The following is a 19,304-nucleotide window of genomic DNA, read 5'->3' as shown; positions in this document are numbered from 1 at the left end:
CCTAACATAGAGAATAAAGAAAGAACATTAAGAGCTGTTAAGGAAAAGGCCGGGTAACATAAAAAGGCAGATCTATCAAAACTTCTCCACGGAAACTCTGAAAGCCAGAAGGAGCTGGATAGATACTCTACAAACACCAAGTAGAAGGAATAATCCTGAGTGAGATAACCCAGTCTCAAAAAGAGGAACATGGTATATACTCACACATTTATGGCTTTTAGACATAAAGCAAAGGATTACCAGCCTAGAATCCACACCACCAGAAAAGCTAGGAAACAATGAAGACCCTAAGAGAAACACACATGGTCCTCCACAGAAGGGGAAAGGGACAAGATCTCCCAAACATACTGGGAGCATGGGGTAGGGGAGAGTGAGTTAGGAGAAAGAGAAGGAGACAAGAGGAAGGGCATAATGGAGAATGAAGATTGAGTCAGGGGAGGAACACAGAAGAAAAAGAAAAGTGATACCATATAGTGGTAGCCATTATAGGTTCGAAGTGAAATCTGGCCCTAGGAAAAATGCCCAGAGATCTACAAGGGTGACCCTAATTAACAATCTTAGCAACAGAGGAGAAGCTACCTTAAAATGCCCTGCCCTGATAATGAGATTGATAACTATCCTCCATCCTAGAGCCTTCGTCTAGTAGCTGATGGGAGCAGAAGCAGATACCCACAGCTAAACACTGAGCCAAACTCCTGAGAGAGACAAGGAATAAACAAAGGGGTCAAGATCAGACTGGAGAAACCCACAGAAACAGCTGACCTGAACAAGGAGGAGCTCATGCACTGATAGCTGGGAAGTCAGCAAAGGCTACTATACCTAGCAAAACTCTCAATCACTATAGACATAGAAAACAAGATATTTAATAACAAAGCCAGATTTTCACAGTATGTATCTACAAATACAGCCCTACAGAAAATTTTGGAAGGAAAACTAAAAAACAAGGAAGTTAACTATGCTCACAAACACATAGGAAACAGATAATTCGACTTCACCAGAACCCAAGGGTAAAGCAGGACAAATATACCCACAATACCACTGCCAACAACAAATCTAAAACAAACAAGCATTAACGAACAATGGTCCTTACTCTCCCTCAACATTAATCAAATGGACCCAAGAAGCAAGCAGGTGTGGCTATCCTAATCTCTAACAAGTCAGACATCAAACCAAAATTAATCAAGAGATGAAGACGGTCATTTCGTATACATCGCAGGAGAAATCCATCAACACAAAGTCTCAATTCTGAACATCTATGCCCCGAATACAAAGGCACCTACATTTGTAAAAGAAACACTACTAAAACTCAAAGCTCACATAAAACCTCACACACTTAGAGTGGGAGACTTCAACATATCACTCTCACCACTCACACACTTAGAGTGGGAGACTTCAACATATCACTCTCACCACTAGACAGGACCACCAATCAGAAACTCAACAAAGAAACAAAAGAACTAACAGAAGTTATGTCTCAACTGGGTTGAACAGACATCTATAGAACATTCCATCCAAACACAAAAGAATATACCTTCTTCTCTGTTCCACATGGAACCTTCTCTAAAATCGACCATATACTAGGTGACATAACAAACCTCAACAGATACAAGAGAATAGGAATAGTGCCCTGAATCTTATCAGACCACTATGCTTTAAAATTGGAATTCAACAACAACACAAATCGCAGAAAAGCTACAAACTTATGGAAACTGAACAATGCACAAATACCTGGGTCAAAAAAGAAATAAAGCAAGAAATTAAGGACTTTCTAAAATTCAACGAGAATGAGGACACAACGTACACTTATGGGACACCTTGAAAGCACTGTTACGAGGGAAGTTCTTGCACAAAGTGCCCTTATGAAGAAAACAGGATATAGTCACATGAGAGAATTTGACAGCACTACTGAAAGCCTTAGAACAAAAAGAAGCAGTAGTAGATGCCAGGAAATAATCAATTTGAGGGCTGAAATCAATAAAACAGAAACCAGGAAAACAATACAAAAAAAAAAAAATCAATGCAACAAAGAATTGATTTTTCGAGAAAAATCAACAGGATAGGCAAACCTTTACCCAAAATAATGAAAAAGCAGAGAGAGAACATGCAAATTAACAAATTCATAAACGAAAAGGGGAACATAACAATGGACACAGAGAAATCCAGACAACTTTCAGGTCATACTTTGAAAACCTGTACTCCACAAAATTTAAAAATTCAAAGGAAATGAACAAATTTCTGGATAGCAATCACTTACCAAAATTAAACCAAGAACAGACAAACAAGTTAAATAGACCAATAACCCACAATAAAATAGGAGCAGTCATCGAAAGCCTTCCTACCAAAAATAGCCCAGGGCCAGATGGCTTCACTGCAGAATTCTACCAGAAATTCAAGGAAGAATTAATACCAAGAATCCTCAAATTGTTCCACACAATAGAAACAGAAGTTTTGTTACCAAACTCTTTTTCCAGACCACAATCACCTTGGTACACAAGCCATACAAAGACACAACTATGAAAGAAAACTACAGACCAATATCCCTGATGAACATCGATGCAAAAATAATCTATAAAATACTGGCAAACTGAATCCAAGAATAAATCAGAGAAATCATCCACCATGACCAAGTAGGCTTCATCCCTGGGTTGCAGGGATAGTTTAACATACAAAAATCTATCAACGTGATCCACCATATAAAAAAACTGAAAAAGATAAACCACATGACCATCTCCCTAGATGCTGAACAAGCCTTCAGAAAAATTCAACACCCTTTCAAGATAAAGGTCTTGGAGAGATCAGGGATAACAGGAACATATCTAAACATAATAAGAGCAATATATAGTAAACCAATAGCCAACATCAAACTGAATGGAGAAAAATTCAAGCCAATTCCTCTAAAATCAGGAACAAGACAAGGCTGCCCTCTCTCTCCATATCTCTTCAATATCGTACTAGATGTTCTAGCTAATGCAATAAGACAACAAAAGGAGATCAAGGGGATCCAAATTAGAAAGGAAGAAGTCAAACTGTCTCTATTTGCAGATGATATGATAGTTTACATAAGTGACCCAATAAACTCTACCAGGGAACTCTTACAGTTGATAAACACCTTCAGCTAACTAGCAGGATACAAGAATAACTCCCAAAACTCAGTAGCCCTACTTTATTCAGACTACAGAGGGGCAGAAAAGAAATTAGAGAAACATCACACTTTACAATAGCCACAAACAACATAAAGTATCTATGGGTAACACTTACCAAACAAGTGAAAGACCTATATAATAAGAACTTTGTGGTTTAAAAGAAAGAAATTAAAGAAGATACCAGAAAATGGAATTATCTTCCATGCTCTTGGATAGGTAGGATAAACAGAGTAAAAATGACAATCTTGCAAAAAACAATCTACATATTCAATGCAATCCCCATTGAAATCCCAGCACAATTCTTCACTGACCTTAAAAGGATAATAATCAACTTTATATGGAAAAACAAAAGACCCAGGATAGCAAAACAACCCTGTACAATAAAAGAACTTCAGGAGGTATCACCATCCCTGACTTGAAGCTCTACTACAGAGTTATAGTCCTGAAAACAACCTGATATTGGCACAAAAACAGACAAAGTAGACCAATGGAATCAAACTGAAAATACTGATGCCTACAAAGACCTGATTTTTGTCAAAACAGCTAAAAGTATATGATGGGGGAAGAAAGCATATTCAACAAATGGTACTGGCACAACTAGATGATGGTGTGTAGAAGATTGTAGGTAGACCCATATCTGTCGCCATGCACAAAACTCAAGTCCAAATGGATCAAAGACCTGAACATAAATAAATCCAGCCACACTGAACCTCTTAGAAGAGAAAGTACCAGGTACTCTTGAACAAATTGGTAAAGGAGACCGCTTCCTGAAATTAACTCCAGGAGGACAGACACTGAGATCGACAATTAATAAATGGGACCTCCTCAAATTTAGAGGCTTCTGCAAGGCAAAGGACACAGTAGACATGACCAAATGGTAGCCCACAGACTTGAAAAAAAATTTTCATCAGTGCTACATCGGACAAAGGGCTGATCTCCAAAATATATAAGAACTCAAGAAGCTAGTCAACAAAACACCAAATAACCCTATTAAAAAATATGGTACAGAACTGAAGAGAGAATTCACAATAGAGGAAATCAAAAAGGCTGAAAGACACTTAAGAAAATGCTCCACATCCTTAGCTCTCAGGGAAAAACAAATCAAAACAACTTTGAGATACCATCTTACCCCTGCCAGAATGGCTAAAATTAGAAACACCAATGATGACTCATGTTGGAGAGGATGTGGAGAAAGGGGAACACTCCTCCACTGCTGGTGGGAGTGCAAACATGTATAGCCTTTTTAGAGATCAGTATGGCGGTTCCTCAGGAAAATGGGAATTAGTTTACCACAGGACCTGGCAATCCCCTCTTAGGCATATACCCAAATTATCAACATCCATGCAACAAAGACAGGTGTTCATCTATATTTGTAGCAGCATTATTTGTAATAGCAAGAACCTGGAAGCAAACTAGATGCTCCTTAACTCAAGAATGGATAAAGAAGATGTGGCAAATCACAATGGAATACTACTCTGCAGAAAGAAGTAATGGAATCTTGAAATTCACAGGCTTGTGGACAGAACTTAAAGAAACCATCATGAATGAGGTAACCCAGTCACAAAAAGAGGAACATGGTATGTATCCACTCAAATATAGATTTCAGACCTAGAGCAAAGGATCACCAGCCTATAATTCACACTGCCGGAGGAACTAGGATACAAGGTGTATTCTAAGAGTTTCATATAAGGTCCCTCACAGAAGGGAGAGGAAGGGTAGTGAGGGGAGGTGAACTAGGAGAAAGAGAAGGGGAGGAGAGGAAAGCACATGGGACTAGGAAGATTGAGTCAGGGGAGGAATAGAAGACTGAAGAGAGAGGGGGGGGGGAGAAAGAAAATATAAAAGATGGAGCCATTATAGTTTTGAAGAGAAAACTGAACCTAAAAATGTTAGAGACCTACAAGACTGACTCCAATTAACAATTTGAGCTTCCATGGAAAGGCTACCATAAATGCCCTTCCCTGATAATGAGATCAACAACTAACATATCCACCATCATGGAGCCCTCATCTAGTACCTGTTGGAAAGAGAAACAAACACCTACAACTTAACTAGAACCCAGGTGCAGAGAGAGAGGACAAGACCAGGTTGCAGAAACACATAGAGACAGCTGACCTGAACAAGGAGGAGCTAATGGGCCCCTAGACTGATAGCTGGGAATCCAGCATGGGACTGACTCAGACCCCTTGAACATGGGTCTCAGCCAGAAGGACTGAGCAGACAGGATGTATCCCTGGTACACAAAGGGACTTTGGGGGCACATCCTCCATGGAGGGATACTCCCTTAACCTAGAGACAGTAGAGAAGTTCTAGTCCCTACTTCAAATGACTTCACAGATTTAGATGACCCCTCCTGGATAGTATCAGCCTACATGTGGAGTGGAGGGTGGGGAGGTAGGAGAGGAGGGTGGGGGGTTGCATGTGAGTGTGGAAGAAAGAGAAGTAGGGAGGGCGGTTGAAGTTGGATCGAATTGAAAAATAAAAATAAAAAAGAATTAGACTTCAAACACAAATCAATCAAAAGACATGAAGAAGGTCATTTCATATGTATCACAGGAAAAATCTATCAAGATTAACATCCATGCCCCAAATACAATGGCATCCCCATTCATAAAAGAAACAGTACTAAATCTCAAATCACACATAAAACACCACTAAGAATTTGAGCAACAGTGGAAAAGACTACCTTAAATGCCCTTCCCTGATAATGAGATTGATGACTAACTTATCCACCATCATAGAGCCCTCATCTAGTAGCTGATGGAAACAGAAGCAGACACCCATAGCTAAACACTGAGCCAAACTAGAATCCAGACGCAGAAGGAAAGGACAAGACCAGGCTACAGAAACCCACAGAGACAGCTGACCTGAACAAGGAGGAGCTATTGGGCCCCCCAGATTGACAGCTGGGAATCCAGCATTGGACTGACTCAGACACCCTGAACAAGGGTCTCAGGCCTGGGCAATCTATGGGGACTCTGGCTTGGAACCAGTTTGTATCCCTAGGTTACTAATGGACTTTGGGAACACATTTCCTAAGGAGGGATACTCTCTCAGCATAGATACAGAGGGGAGAGTCTAGGTCATACTGCAAATATTGTGAAAGTCTTTAATGATTCCCCGTGGGAAGCCATGCCCTTGGAAATAGATGGAGGTGGTATGGGGGGTGGAAGGGTCAGTGGGAAGAATGAGAGGAGGGGAAGGAACTGGGATTGATTTATAAAATAAGATTGTTTTTAATTTAAATAAAATTAATTTTAATAAATAAGAATCCACTGTTAGCTGATGAAATTGAATTGGATGCTCAATGAAATTTGAATACTGTAAAGCATGCACTTCTATGTAAATTAGAAAAACCATCTCTCCACAGTATTGATCAGTATGTCTATTTTGTCTAGCTGAATTTCCATCAGTCATATATATTAGTGCAATAGTTCGTTGTTCATAATTTGTCTTCTGATAAAATGAAACTTCCTTTTTTCCTACTGCCGGGAAGCAAATTCCAGACTCATTCATTCTATGTAAATGGTGTTTCTTGTACCACATTTCTGGCCATGTGTTGGTGTTGTGACTAAAATCTATTACATATCTATTACATTAGTTCAGTAAAGAATTACTCATATTTCTTCCTGTTAGAACTCAAAAATTCTAGAATTTAACACCAAAATTCTGTACCAGGAATGCTACCCACTATAAAGGGCTTAGTAACTTTTTGTACTACACTAAATCTTTTCTGTTTGTATGGTTTTAGTATGTATTACTTTTTAGATAGTTATCATCTGGCTAGGTGTTATTTAGATAAGAATGTAAAATAACTATTTAATAAAAAAGTATAAATTTATATTTTATAAAGATTGAGCACTTATAGACTTGAGAAACTAACCCAGATAATGCTAACAATTACTATTCCTGTAGCTGTAACGTAAAGATAAGACCTTACAGAGTTTAAAGTCACTGTAGGCTACATGAGACTATATCTCAAAATGCAAGTAAATCAATGAACCTATAACTTCAAAGAATCCACAAGAAAACAACAATCATTAAGAAAAGTCACTTACCTCACAGATACTACAGTAAGGGGCGGGTTCACCGTTTATCCGCCCATGCCATAGAACCTCTTTTCCTGCTGCAACAAGAGCTTCTCTCAAAGTCTGACATTGCTTTAGAATTTTCAGGAGACAATATCTATATTAGGAAACATTTTAAAAGAGGAATTAAATAGTGAGTATTAGTAATTTTAGCTTCCCCACCCTCCTGTACCAAAGCCAACCTCCAGGCCCAGCCCAGCCATACATCCTAGGTTCCAGCCATATTACAGTAAGCCTGCCTGATGCTACCCAATTTCTATTCTTTCAGATCCTCAGACTTATCTCTAGTCCTACATCCAGTTAACCAGGCCAGTCTGGGAGCCCTACATATGCCATTCCCAATCTCTAGACCTGGGACCAAAACATGTAACCTTGGTGCTAGTCCAGCCCTCTGTATCAGCACTTAGATGAAGTAAAGGCAATGAACACCTCTCAATGAAGACTTCAAATAATAGCCAAACATACTAGTTGAATTGCTTAGGAAACAATTTTTATATTTTTCTGCTAGTTTCATCTACAAAACAACTCAGCTTTACATATAGGGACCAACCAACTGAAAATAAGTAAATAGTTTTCTAATTAAATGGGGCCAAGAAGCAGGCAAACCTTGCTATTCTAATATCTGGAAATAGAAACTTGAAATTAAAACTAAGCAAAAGAGATAAAGACACCAATTATAATCAAGGAACTAACCAACCAAGAAGATATTACAATCCTAAACACATATTCACCAAAAGTTTGCACTCAATTTTAATAAAAAAAAAACAAAACAAAAACAAAAAACAACAACAACAACAAAAAAAAAAACTTGCTACTGAAAGTAAAAACGCAGATTAACTCCAAACCAATAATGGTAGATAATGTACTTTCTCCAACAAATGAGTAATCTGTATACAGAGGAGAAAAACCTTTCAATTAAATGGCATCCTACATCAAATGGACTTAACATATACCTGCAGAATATTCTACCCAAATACTAAAGAATATACATTCTTTGAAGCAGGCCATGTAAACTTTCTAAAACATAGCTCATTCTGATACACTAAACCAATCTTTAAAATAAAACAATACTTTCATGTAGAATACTAGACTATCACAAAATCCAATCACCAGTAAGTACAAAAACCTATGGAGTTTCAACAAACTATTACTGAAATATGAATGCATCAAAGATTTTAAAGAAAAAAAAACTGGTACTAAATCTCTGGGACAGAGACTTAAAGTTAAAAAAAAATCTCAGTACTTAAAAGGACTGGTTGTACTTTCAAAGGACCCAGAAGGCAGCTCACCATTGCAACTCTAATATTGGGGACCCTATTCCCTCTTCTGGCCATCAAAGACACTGCTCACATGTTGGGCATAGACACTAGACACACAGGCAAATCACACACACACACACACACACACACACACACACACACACACACACACTTTTTTTAAATTTAATTGGAAAGGAAATATGGGCGTGCTAAGGAGATGAATCCGTAATTAAGGGCACTGAAGACAACTTGGGTTCTATTCCCAGCTCCGCTTGTTTTACCAGGTACAAATACACATAAAATAGATAATAAAAAGTGCCACACCCACTCCAGTGGAGCATAAGGAGCTTGAATGGCTGCCTGTCCTGAGGTTCACAACACACAGTGGTTAGGCCTCCTGGGGGGTCCCTGGCATAATCCCAGAAGAAGGCGTTTAATATCTTCCTCCTTGGCTCGGGTGTTGGATTCATGAGTGCATGAATCTGTGTTCCTTTATTAGCCTTTGGAATCATAGCCTGCAGCAGTTGCTGTTACAATTGCTTCAAAGTTCTAATGAATCATTTGTGAAGATTATAGATGTTATGCAAAAACTTGAGTTAGAAATAGAGGGAAAATTTAGAAATAAGAGAGAAACTGAAGAAAGACAAAGTGCAATTAGAAATGGAGGATTTACAAAAAAAGTGATTAACAGTCAGGCAAATAAACAATCCCCAAGAAATATTGATTAAGGGTTCCTGGTAGCAGCCTCCCAGATATAGAGGCTCATCCATTTACAGTCCCACAGATGCTCCACTCCCTTGGACAGGTGTTTATGATAAAGAACCTAATTACATGGGTGATGGTGAATGGAAAATGAGTTAAGTTCAATACGTTATCTATCTGGGAAAGAATCAGGAGAGCTCGAGCACCATGTGTGCCCTCTCTGAAGAACAGCAATGGCAGTTGAGGTGGCAAGTATATAAGTTTTTGATATTTAGAAATAATCAGAAAATTCCTTGTCATGATCATCTTAAATATAATATTTTAGGCCACCCCAGAACCAAAGAAGAAATACTAAAAATTATAAGTCAAGACTTGTGGTAGAGATGCAGGGCTGCATGATAAACATCGAAACTAGCAAAAACCAGATGTCTGGCAAGCTGACCACAGACAGGCATAGAATAGAATTTTCTCTTCCTGTGAAGTCTAAGTCTAATGTTCTCATGTTCCCATTATCTAATGATTTCTGAGCAAGATTGTAATCTTTTGGACTCCTGCCAGAGAGTTTGTTCCTTAAAATGACTTATATATTCTGATGCTCTGAAGTAAAGATTCGCAGCAGTAGCAAACCTCTCTTGAGTTTGAGTCTGTCTGTCATGCCAAATTCACTCCTGACCTGAGTAGCCGAGTTAGGTCTCCCAGCAGACCAGTGGTCCGCTGAGCAGTCTGCAGCAAAAAGAACTTCTGGTGTTATGGAATCCAGGTTTCAAAGCCCACTTCCAAAAATCAACTCTTTTGTAAGACAGTCAAATGGAAAGTTTGCTAAAAGGCTGTGTTTCCTAGTAAAGTCAAAAGCTACACCCATAACATCTCACCAATATAACTAACTACCTAAGTATGAGATGAATGAACAAAGATGCCAAAACTAAATATGATAAAGCTTATGGTAGAAAGCTCTGGAGGTTCCAATTCTATACAAAGAACTATAGGCATCTAAGAAATGCTGAGAGAAAAGGAAAGTCTTCCCAAAGGAAGAAAACACCAATAGATTATGCAATACCAGTAGTCATCCCTAAAAACATACATATAAATAACATTATTAAGGAAGTATTATGTATTTAGGAATATCATACACACACCAACACTAATTAATGAAAAAGCAGCCAAGAATCTGAGGGAGAGCAAGGGGGATTATATAAGAGCTTGGGGGGTGATAAAATCATAATATCAAAAGATAAAAGAAATTTTTTTTAAAAATTTAAAGCTCTGGGACTCACAAAAAGAGTTCTAGAAATTTACAACTTACATTGCAGTTCAGGAATTTAGAAAAACAGAAGTACAACAAAAGTTGTTAAGAAATAACAAAAGTTCATAGCAGCATTATTTGTAATAGCAAGAACCTGGAAGCAACCTAGATGCCCCTCAACTGAAGAATGGGTAAAGAAGATGTGGCACATCTACACAATGGAATACTACTTTACAGAAATTCGCTGGCAAATAGATGGAACTTGAAGAAACCATCCTGAGTTTCTGGCCTGAGGTAACCCGGTCACAAAAACACATATTCACAACCCCAGGAGCAAGTAACAAGAAGGACCCTAAGAACGACACATAATCACCCTGGGAAAGGGAAATAGATGAGATTCCTAGGGGCCATTACAGGGTTATGGATAAACCTGTTGCCAGGGAAACTCCCAGGAATCTGCAAGGATGACCCCAACTGAAGTGGAGAGGATGCCTGAACAGGCCTTCCACTGTAATAAAGATCAGTGACTATCCCAACTGTCATGATAAAATCTTCACCCAGTAACTGATGAGAGCAGATGAAGAGATCCACACCGCCAAGCACTGGGCTCAGCAGCTGAAGAGAGGGAGAAGGGATTATATGAGCAAGTAGGGAAGGGGTCAAGATCATGATGGAGAAACCCAGAGACTTTTGACCCAAGCTCTTGGTGTGAGACCAGGCAGAACTAATGCTATATTTTAGGCTAGGCGCCACTTTCAAAGACCACTCATAGAACCACAAACCCAGGCCAAGGAAAACAGCAAATGGCTAAAAATTACTTCAGAGCCCCACTTCTTGCTGAGTCAGCCTGACACAAGACTAACAGGCACCAGATGCCCTAACAGGTCACCAGATGTTAGGGTGGAAATTTCCCAATGCTTGCTTAACCCAGGGTCTATCAACCAAAGACTCACCCCTGTACCCTGAGTAGATAGCACCAAGGCATATAGTTCCTTAAAAAGCCTTCTCTCCTGCTGGCTACTCCTCCTACCTTTTGTGTAGAAGTGCTGTTGGACAGCCCAAACTTTAATTTGCTCTCAATAAACCCCTGAGTGATTGATTTTACCAATACCTGGGGCTCTGTGGTGGTCATGTTTTGGGGGGTTCCACAACTTGGGCATAACACTGAGAGCTCAGGCGCTGGAACCAACCTATACCCTCTGCATCTAGGTGAGAGTTGTATAGCTTTGTTTGTGCAGCCCCCAGCAGTGGGACCAGGACCTGGCCCAAGTGCATGAGCTGGCTTTCTGAAGTCCCTATAGGGGGTTTGGGGTGGTACAAGCTCTCCTGGCCCCTGAATCAAGTATAAGCAAGGCATCCCCCCATAGGGATGGAGGGATGCAGGGGGAGGACCATGTCCAACCTCAATTTGGTATGTTATGCTTTGTTGACTCCCCTGGGAGGCCTTACCCTTTCTGAGGAACAGATAGGGAAGGGGGGATGAAAAGGAAGGGAGGGAGGGAATGAAAGGAGAGGAAACTTGTTGGTACATAAAGTAAATTTTTAAAAATTAATAAAAAGGTGAAAAAAGTCAGAGCAGAAATAAAGGAATTACAAACAAAGAAAACACAAAGAACCAATTCCTTGCTCTTTGGGAAGATAAAATCATCAACTTCCCAAAAGAACACACACATGGGGGAAAAAAACAAAAACAAAAAAACCCCCAGATTTTTAGAATGAAATACTTTAAAACACATATACTCCATTAAGCTGTAAAACCTGAAATTTTTAGATTCAAGCCAACATTAAAACAAAGAATAGAGCAACAAACTAAACAGTCATAACAGATAAGAAAATTTAGGCAGTAAAGAAAAGCTTACTGAACAAACAAACAAACCAGTCCCAGATGTGTTTGTGGCAAAACTTCAGAATACTTTAAAAGAAATAGAAACAAGACATGTAAACTCCTTCAATGCAACCAACATTACCATGAAATAAAAAGTAAAGACAAAACAAAAGAAAAACAAAACAAAACAGGAAACAGAAAAAGTGAATTAAAACAAAATTTTAATTCCATGTTCCCAGGAATTAAGGCCAGCATTTGAAAAATAAGACCTCAGAAAACAAAACAAACAAAAATTATTATAGCTAACAAAAGAATCAAGAGAAGAGAAACCTCATGGAGTAAAAGAAAATCATGGCCAACTATAGATCTGACAAATGATTAATACCAAAAAATACACAAAAAAATCAAAATGACTCAATACACTCTTCTCAAGAAGAAATAAAAATGGCTATGGTCTCAAAAAAATAGCCATAATTTTTAACAATGAATAAAAGGAAAATTAAAAACAATTTTGGGATTTATATCTACTCCAGTAAAAATGGTGAAGTTGTACAACAAATGCTGAAAAGCATGTGAGACTCTTGGTGGAACTGCAAACTGGTATGCCTCCAGAAATAATGGAAAATTCTCATGAAGCTAAACATAAACATATCATACGAATCACTCATCTCACTCCTTGATATATACTCAAAGGATTCAACAGCCTGGCTCACAGATAGTTGTTCAGCAGTGTTAACTCTTACCAAATTCACAACAGCCAAGAAATAGAACAAGTTACATATTCTTCAACAGATGAATGGATAATAAAAATATATAGAAAATGGAATCCTATTTAGCTGTAAAGAAAAATGAAACTGGGCTAAGGAGATGGATCAATGATTGAGAGCATATACTGCTCTTACATAGGAGTTCAGTTCCCCTGCATTGGGCAGGTCACATCCACCTGTTACTGCAATTCCAGGTGGATCTGTCTTCACACAAGTCACACATGAATACACATAACAAAAATTAAAAACAAATCTTAAAAAAAAAAAGAAAAAAATGAAACTGAAGGTAAATAATCTATAAATGCCACAAAAATCTGTGGGTCCTGGCTCAAAATCTTCATATGTAAATTTGTAACATGAAGTTATTACTGAAACTAGGTTTGTAAACAGAATAAAGAAGATAAGGAAGGGGAAAGAAAATTTAATAGAAAATGACATGAATGGGGAATATTATGGAGGTTATCATCAACATGGCATGAAAACCCTAAGGATGGAGTAGTGGTATAATTACTTTTGGCAGCAACCAACACCTCTCTAATTGGACCTAAGATTCATTCAACAAGAAAGAAATCTAGCCAACTTTCCAGGGCTAGTAAACAGGTACAGCCACAACATGTGATCTGTTGTGTCTGGACACTTCTACTTAGTATGTTCTAGAGGTTTATCTGTGTGTGCACTATATCTACATTTTTGGCTTCATTTTAATTGTAGAGTATAACTGCTTTAGATTGGTGAAAATGTTGTTAAAGTTTTCTCCTGCCTGCATTCTATTAAAGATTTAGCCCTTAAGATAAGGTAGTTCACTAACAAGACCAAAACATAAGAAAATTGTGAATTGTAAACTTATATGGGGAACAGGGGCAATGTGTTTCCTTTAAAGACAACATCTCTTTAATTGCTGACTCTAATGATACAAAAATATTTGCATTGGTAACAAAGAATTTCAACTCCATCAAACAAGAGATGAAGTAAGTCAAGGAATGGATGACTGTATGAGATTCAGCAAAATCTATTATATCAAGAAAGGGATGCAAATATGCTAGAAGCAAGAAAAAAGAAAAACCCAACACACATGCACACACAGGCACTAGCAACCACCTGCACCAGAACCACCAACACCAGCAGAAGTACCACCACCATAAATGTTGGTAAAGCCAATCAAGTGAGAAACCCAATGAAAGTCAGACATATGAGCACCATACCAGGGGATGGAAGAGGCACACAGATCAAAGCTGAAGACTAGACTGGGAATATAGAGAACTCCATTTATTATACACTACATGATAAAATGTTTAAATAAAGTAGAAAGTATCACTAATTAGGTCAAGTCAAAGAAATAACAGGGTCTAAAGGTAAGGTAAAGAAAATACAACATATTTATACAGTATTAAAGAAAGAGAAATCAATAAAAATGACACCAATCTTCCAAAATGATGGGACATCACCAAGAAAAAAATATCAAGTAATTCAAAGGAAAAAAGGAAAGAGTGAGGAGCCACTACCACCAGCACAACTATAGTAGAGCTTAGAGGAGACAGATTACCTGTCTTCCCTATTATGTGTATGCAAATTCGTTCCAACTATCTGTTAAAACATGGTGGACTTCTATGAAGTTCTGGGAATGCACAGAGATATTTCACCTGGGCATTTTAAAAGCATACTGGGAACAGACATTTAAACAGAGTGTACTATTTTAGTTATAAAATGTGTAACAGTATGATTTTACTTAATGCAGTGCATGCATTATTTTCAGTGTGATACCCATATTCAGTGCATCAAGCTGTTTTCTTTGAGCCAGAATATACTAAAGCCATCACCCTTAGCAAATTTTGAGCATGTCATCAATACTGATTGCTATCATTACTCTGTAGGCTAAATTTCATATTTGTCTTCAATAGCTAAACATTTAATGTGTATTCTCATAAAAATGTCAAGTCTGTATATTACCAAGTCATTTCATATCAATAGAATTCTTAGTGAACAAAACAAGTTAAAACTCCCTGTCAAGAGAGAAAGTGCAACATCAAAGACAGCCATTAACTCAGAATAAAGGGTTGGAAAATGATTTTCCAATCAAATATACCTAAAAATCCTGTAGTGATCCTAATATCTAACAAAACATACTTCAAACCAAAATTAATCAAAAGAGATGGAGAAGGTTATTTCATATTCTTGAAAGGACAATCCATCAAGATGAAATCTCAACTCTGAATATTAACGCCCACATACAAGCGACCCACATTTGTAAAACACACATTACTAGAGTGTAAATCACCAAACTCCACGTACTAATACTGGAAAACTTAAACACCCTATTCTCACCAACAGATGGATTATGTAGACAAAAACTAAACAGAGAAATAATGCAGTTAACAGATATTATTACTCAAATGGACTTAAATATCAACAAAACATTTCACCAAAACAAAACAGAATATACCTCTTCTCAGCACTTCATGGAACATTCTCCAAACATACCCATATACTTGGTCACAAAGCAAATCTTAAAATACACACACAAAAATAGGGGGGAAGTATTCCCCTGTATTTTATCAGACCATAGTGGATTAACACTGGATCTCAGCAGAAAGTCAACCAACTTGTGGAAACTTTAAATTCTCAACTGAATTACCACTAGGTCAAGAAGAAATTGAGATTTCTTAGAATTCAATGAAAACAAATGCACAACATACCCAAACTTATGGGACACTATGAAAACAGTTTAAGAGAAAAGTTATTTAGCACTAAATGCCTTCATGAAAAATATGGAGATATTCACTTAACATCACAGTTGAAAACTCCAGAACAAAAAGAAACAAACGAGTGCAAGGAGAGTAGATGGTAGCAAATAATCAAACTGAAAGCTGAAGTTAACAAAATAAAAACAAAGAGAATCAACGAAACAAAGAGTTGGTTCCATGAGAAAACCAAAAAGATAAACAACCCTTACCCAAACTTATGAAATTGCATAGAGAGAATATCCAAAGTAATAAGACTAGAAATGAAAAGAGAGACATAGCACTAGACACTGAGAAAATATACAGAATCATTAGGTCATACTTCAAAAACCTGTACTCCATAAAAGTTGGAAATCTAAAAGAAATGCACAAATTTCGTGATAGATACCATTTACCAAAATTAAATCAACACCACATAAACAATTAAAATAGACCTATAACTCCTAAGCAGTCTTTAAAAGTCTTCCAACCAAAACAGCCCAGAGCTGGACAGTTTTAACACAGAATTGAACCAGAATTTCAAAGAAGAGCTAATACCTTAACTTATTCCACGAAACAGGAGAGAAGTAACATTGTCAAATATTTTTACGAGGCCACAGTCATCCTGTTACCCAAAACACACACAGACAAAACAAAGATTGTTAATTACAGATTAATTTCTTTCATGACATAGACAAATAAATATGCAAGAAAACACTGGCAAACATCCTTGAGATGCAGAAATGGTTCAAAATAAGAAAATCTGTCAATGTAATCTAACATATAAACAAACCAAGAGAAAAAAATCACATTATTATCTCATTAGATGAAGAAAAGGTGTTCGTGGAGATCCAACACCCCTTCATGGACAGAGGAAGGTCTTGGAAAGATCAGAGATACAAGAAACATACCTAAAGATAAAAAAGCAATATACATCAAGCCTTTGTCAATATGAAGTGAGAGAGACTCAAACATTTTCACTAAAATCAGGAACTAGACAAGGTTATCCACTCTCTCCATATCTTCAATATTGTACTTTGGCTACAGCTAAAGCAATAAGACAACAACAGGAGGATATGAAAGGGATACAAATTAGAAAGGAAGAAGTCAAACTGTCTCTATTTGCAGATGATATGACAGTTTACATAAGTGACCCAATAAACTCTACCAGGGAACTCCTACACCCGATAAACAAATCAAGTGGTTGAATGCAAGATTTACTCAAAAACAAACAAACAAACGAGTAGCAAATGCAAAATGACAAATCAGGGAAACAACACCCTTCACAGTAACCACAAATAATATAAAATATCTTGGTGTAACCTTAACCAAGCAACTAAAAAACCTATAAGCCAAGAATTTCAAGTCTTTGAAGAAAGAAATTAGAGAAAATTTCAGAAGATAGAAAGATCTCCCATGCTCAAGGAATGGTAGCATTAGCATAGTAAAAATGGCCATCATGTCAAAGCAATCTACAGATTTAATACAATTCCTATCCAAGCCCCAGCACAATTCTTCACAGACTTTGAAACAACATGAAAACTAAAAACCAGTGAATAAAATAATCCTGTACAATAAAGGATCTTCTGGAGGCAACACCATCTCTGACTACAAATGCTACGATAGAGCTATGGTAATGAAGACAGCTTCATATTGGCACAAATCAGAAAGGTGGATCAATGGAATAGATACAAATCTACACTCCTATGGACACTTGATTTTTGAAAAAGAAGCCAAAATTATATAATGGGGTAAAAAAGCATCTTCAACAAATGGTACAGGTCAAGCTGGATATCTGTATTTAGAAGAATGCAAATAGATAAATAACTATTGCCATGCTTAAAACTCTATTCCAAGTGGATCAAAGACCTCAACATAAATCCAACCACAATGAATCTCTTAGAAGAGAAAGTGGGTGGTGGCCTTGAATGAATTGGTACAAGAAACCATTTCCTGAACATAACACCAGTGGCACAGACACTGAGATCAACAATTAATAAATGGGACCTCCTGAAACTGAAAAGCAAAGGACAAATTAACAAGACAAAACAGTAGCCAACAGAATGGGGAAAGATCTACAACAATGCCACATCTGACAGAGGGTGATCTCCAAAATATATAAAGAATTTAAGAAACTAGACAACAAATATCAAATAATCTCTGGGCAGTGGTTTAATACTAGCACTCAGGAGGCAGAGGCAGGCAGTGTACAGAATGAATCCCATAACAGACTCCAAAGCTACACAGAAAAACCATGTCTCAAAAAACCAGGAGGGTAAAAGAAAGACAAAAATAAAAACAAAACAAAAACAAATAATCCAATGAAAATGGAGTATAGATCTAAAAAGAAAATTCAGAATCTCAAATGGTTGAGATAGATTTAAAGAACCACTCAACACCCTTAGGCACAGCCAAATAAAAATTAAAACAAATTTGAGATTACATCTTATACCTGTCAGAATGGCTAGGCTCAATTAAAACTATCCATGAGGTATAATTAAATAAGCAACCAATGCAAGTTGTCCTCTGAGTTACACATATGTTATATGGCATATCTTGTCCCAAGATAAATGAATGTAACTTGGGAACAATTAAGTACTTACTTAATCATTTCAAAAAGCTTTGGATCTGAGACTTTGATATTTCGTGCCATATTCCATGAAAGATGAACCATGGGTACTACTGACTTGACACTTTGCAATTTGTTCCATTCATAACGTTCAACTGCCAATTTATACTGAAAACCTAGAAAGACAAAAAAAGAGACTGTTATAAAGTAGAATTAGAACACCTATTATCATATCTTATCTTGTAAGTGCAAGAATTCTGAAAAATCTAAAGGCATGGTAAATTATGTTTAATATACTGATGATAGTTTCAAAAAGATCTATCATGTAATAATCTTAAGGTATTATAAAGTTATTTTTACATTTTTTTAAATTAACCCTTTCAAATAGTCTACATATAGTAAATGATGAATTAGGGCCCAAAGAGTTAAAAATAATAGTGTAAATAACAAAGATATAGAGTGTATCTCCAGTTTAGGTCCTTCTGGTGCTGAAGGCCAGGCTTTATTTTATATTAAAGTTACACGTACTAAGGTTTCCTGTATTACATGAAATAAGAATTCTAAAGAAGAGGGGCTGGAGAGACAGCTCAGTGGTTAAGAGCATTTATTTATCTTGCAGAGGAACCAAGCTTCAATTCCCACTGCCCAAAGACAGGCCTAAACTGTCTGGAACTGCAGTTCCAAAAAATCTAACATTCCAACAAAGAACACATCAAATAATACAACCAAGCCAAACTCTCATATACATAAAACAAATAATCTTTAAAAAATTATGAAGAATAACTGTCAATGTTTTAGCAATCTCTAAAGAGCAATATGAAAATGAAGCAAAGTACTACAAATCAAATGGGCATACATACTAATGTATACAGAAAGAAATACACTACTTTGCTCAAATCTTTTATTGGAATGCCACTTGTTAGGTTTGAATTATTCTGTATAATAAGTATTCTTTTCTTACTTTAACTGAGCTATTTTCTTACACAAATCA

General features: G+C 37.1%; 1 pseudogene; it reads right to left on the bottom strand.

Annotated features, from left to right (window-relative positions):
* Window positions 1-7,114: 7,114 nt before the first annotated feature.
* The window catches only part of LOC127214689 (histone demethylase UTY-like), a 54,129-nt pseudogene continuing 41,939 nt past the window's right edge, over window positions 7,115-19,304 (bottom strand).

The sequence above is a fragment of the Phodopus roborovskii genome, unplaced genomic scaffold (assembly GCF_943737965.1).
Source record: "Phodopus roborovskii unplaced genomic scaffold, PHOROB, whole genome shotgun sequence".
Lineage (NCBI taxonomy): Eukaryota > Metazoa > Chordata > Mammalia > Rodentia > Cricetidae > Phodopus > Phodopus roborovskii.
This window is presented reverse-complemented; position numbering and strand designations above follow the sequence as displayed.